The sequence below is a fragment of the Oncorhynchus gorbuscha genome, linkage group LG23 (genome assembly GCF_021184085.1).
Source record: "Oncorhynchus gorbuscha isolate QuinsamMale2020 ecotype Even-year linkage group LG23, OgorEven_v1.0, whole genome shotgun sequence".
In the NCBI taxonomy this organism is placed as follows: Eukaryota; Metazoa; Chordata; class Actinopteri; order Salmoniformes; family Salmonidae; genus Oncorhynchus; species Oncorhynchus gorbuscha.
Genome location: NC_060195.1, coordinates 65018095 through 65022038, shown reverse-complemented (window position 1 = coordinate 65022038; position 3944 = coordinate 65018095). Strand labels below are relative to the sequence as shown.

The 3944-nt window shown below is 45.5% G+C and overlaps 1 pseudogene; it reads right to left on the bottom strand.

The window, feature by feature from the left end:
* Window positions 1–1642: 1642 nt before the first annotated feature.
* LOC124010720 overlaps window positions 1643–3944 on the bottom strand; it is a 23883-nt pseudogene continuing 21581 nt past the window's right edge.

The following is a 3944-nucleotide window of genomic DNA, read 5'->3' as shown; positions in this document are numbered from 1 at the left end:
TAACACTGTGGACCTGTTTACATTAGGCTGTACTCTCCGACCAGCCTCTTCCATTGTAACACCATGGTTTATAACACTGTGGACCTGTTTACATTAGGCTGCACTCTCCGACCAGCCTCTTCCATTGTAACACCATGGTTTATAACACTGTGGATCTGTTTACATTAGGCTGTACTCTCCGACCAGCCTCTTCCATTATAACACCATGGTTTATAACACTGTGGACCTGTTTACATTAGGCTGTACTCTCTGACCAGTCTCTTCCATTATAACACCATGGTTTATAACACTGTGGACCTGTTTACATTAGGCTGTACTCTCTGACCAGTCTCTTCCATTATAACACCATGGTTTATAACACTGTGGACCTGTTTACATTAGGCTGTACTCTCCGACCAGCCTCTTCCATTGTAACACCATGGTTTATAACACTGTGGACCTGTTTACATTAGGCTGCACTCTCCGACCAGCCTCTTCCATTGTAACACCATGGTTTATAACACTGTGGATCTGTTTACATTAGGCTGTACTCTCCGACCAGCCTCTTCCATTATAACACCATGGTTTATAACACTGTGGACCTGTTTACATTAGGCTGTACTCTCTGACCAGTCTCTTCCATTATAACACCATGTTTTATAACACTGTGGACCTGTTTACATTAGGCTGTACTCTCTGACCAGTCTCTTCCATTATAACACCATGGTTTATAACACTGTGGACCTGTTTACATTAGGCTGTACTCTCCGACCAGTCTCTTCCATTGTAACACCATGGTTTATGACACTGTGGACTTGTTTTACATTAGGCTGTACTCTCAAACCAGCCTCTTCCATTGTAACACCATGGTTTATGACACTGTGGACCTGTTTACATTAGGCTGTACTCTCCGACCAGCCTCTTCCATTGTAACACCATGGTTTATGACATGGTCCACAATGGCTCTGATTTCATCAGGGACTCTTATTCTTCCTCTATTATGTCTTCCCTAACACTACTACCACACATTCTTACACATCTTCTTATTTCTCTTCCACGAGCATGTAGCTGCTGTTCAGGGTTGTGACGTTCCTCCATGTTCATAAATGCTAGTGATTGTGTTGTGGGCAAGCTCCATATATATGCTTCCAAACTTGAGTGGTTGATTGGTAAGATTGTGATTCCTATTGCATCACTATGTCACCTGGCAGGTCATTTGCCCATTTTCGCAGACATCACAACCATTCCATGTCATAGATATTTATGGAATAAACATGAACGTCTGATGATTTTGATCATTGAATGGATCATTTTGACTGTGACTCACACGATGACAGAATGGTTAGAAGTTGTGAAGACAATTTCCCTGAGAATCAACTCAGCTTTATCAGCAAGCCATGTGCATGTAGTTATCGTGCAAATTGTAGACAATTGTACTTCCTCTTTTGCATGTCCCAAAACACGTGGAATTTGCTTAAATGAATAAGAAATTCAAATCGAACTTGTTGTTTTGAAAAAAATGATTCTAATTTGAGAATTGAGCCAGCGATTGAGAAAAACTGTAAACGCCTGGAGACGTGGGGAATTAAGAGTAAATGAAATATATTTGCATAACACAACACCAGGGTAACTGGTTGGTTCGCCAACAGACTGCGTGTGGCTCTTACTTTAACATGTCCCTCCGTCTGGTGTGGTGGAGTTGGTTGTAACGTCTCATGTAGTCATGCATAGCAGAGAAACTCTTCCTCATGTAGTCCTCTGCAGAGCTCTCTCTGACTGTCCCAAACCTGAACCACGGGATGGGTGTGGTGCAGCTGGGGGGGACAGGGGGGAGGAGAGGGGGAGGGGAGAGAGGAAGAGGGGATTCTTTCAATGTAAGGAGGAATACATTAAGAAAAGGGAGGGTGATATGCATAGCCGTAAATTGAGAACACTGGTACAGGGCTAAAAAGTATTCACATAAAGAAATGAGAGGCCCGGTACACAGAATATTGCTTCTCCCCAGTGGGAGAATGTTACAATATTTCAACTCAGTCTTCGTCATGTCTGACAGGTATCAAAGCTAAAACATTGTATTTTTGGTTTCAGGGGTAAACCACTGGTGGGAGAAGCAATATTCTGTGTACGGGCCTCTCTCTTTTTTATTCACAAGGAGAACACATTTAACTCATTGTCTGAATCCTATCAGCTACTGTAACTACCCCTGATCTAGTCTGTTATGCCATATTCAGTCATGTTCATTTCCACATTGTAACTCGTGTTTGTGTGTGTGTGTTTGCATGTAAGTGCGTGCATGTGTGTGTGTACGTATGTATGTGTGCGTACATGCCTAACTGTGTGTGTGCGCACCGCCGTGTGTGTGTGTGTATACCTTCTCGTCATGTATTCCAGAGACCTGTTCAAAGGTTTTCTCCCCCACCATGACAGCAGCCAGGTTAGCTGTATAACTGGACAACACCAGCAGGCAGAAGATGGCCCACAGGTTCATCAGAAACCTACTGGTCCAACACTTAGGAGTCTGGAGAGGAGGGAGAGAGGGAGGAGAGAGATAAAGAGGAGGGAAGGAAGGAAGGATGGAGAGAGAGAAGGAGGGGGAGAGAGAAAGAGTAGAGAGATAGATAGGTAGAGAGAGAGAGAGAGAGAGATAGAGAGAGAGAGAGAGAGAGAGAGAGAGAGAGAGAGAGAGAGAGAGAGAGAGAGAGAGAGAGAGAAAGATAGATAGGTAGAGAGAGAGATAGAGAGAGAGAGAGAGAGAGAGAGAGAGAGAGAGAGAGTGGTAGAGAGAGAGATGGAGAGAGAGAGAGAGAGAGAGAAAGATGGGAGGTAGAGAGAGAGGAGAGAGAGAGAGAGAGAGAGAGAGATAGAGAGGTAGAGAGAGAGAGAGAGAGAGAGAAGAGAGGTAGAGAGAGGGAGAGAAGAGAGAGAGAGAGAGAGAGAGAGAGAGAGAGAGAGAGAGAGAGAGAGAGAGAGAGAGAGAGAAGAGAGGTAGATGGAGGGAGGGGGAGAGAGAGAAAGAGGGAGGGAAGGATGGAGAGAGAGAGAGAGAAGACATATTTGGTTCATTTGTTTATTCAAACCTCCCCCTCCATCCTTCCCCCTCCTCCCTCCCATTATTCCTCCCTCCTCCCTCCCACAGTACCTTAGTAGCGACAGTGCGTCCAAACAGGATGGCGTAGCAGAGGTTGAGGGCTGAGGAGTAGGAGAACACTCTGAGTCTGTTCCTGCCATGAGGAGTCATACCTGGATCAACACAACACTGGAGTCAGCTGTGTGTGTGTGTGTGTGTGTGTGTGTGTGTGTGTGTGTGTGTGTGTGTGTGTGTGTGTGTGTGTGTGTGTGTGTGTGTGTGTGTGTGTGTGTGTGTGTGTGTGTGTGTGTGTGTGTGTGTGTGCACCAATTTTTAAGTCGCTCTGGATAAGAGCGTCTGCTAAATGACTTAAATGGAAATGGAAATGTGTGTGTGTGTGTGTTTGTGCGTGCGTGTGCGTGCGTGTGTGTGTGCGTGCGTGCGTGTGTATATAACAAAAAGAGTTGTAAAGGTCCCAACCACCCACAGCTGTGTGTGTAGATGAGTCATAGCAGTATCCACTGAGATTTAGGTCACAGACTAATAACATGACAGGCCATAAATGGTATTTTAGTTTTCTCACCAAAGGGGCTGTTCCACTCATAGACGGTGAGGAAAAGTGCGGTAAGATGAAGAGTGACGAAGATGCCCACCCACATGGACCAATGGAGAGGCCACATGAAGGCCCCAATAGGAGCTGATGTGTCTTGGCTACGCACCTTGTAGTCAACACACACATTCACACACATTATAAACTGTATGTCCACACACACACACACATATACACGCTGTAGGTACACAGGCACACAGGCATGCACGCACGCACGCACACAGGCACGCAGGCACACACACACACACACACACACACACACACACACACACACACACACACACACAC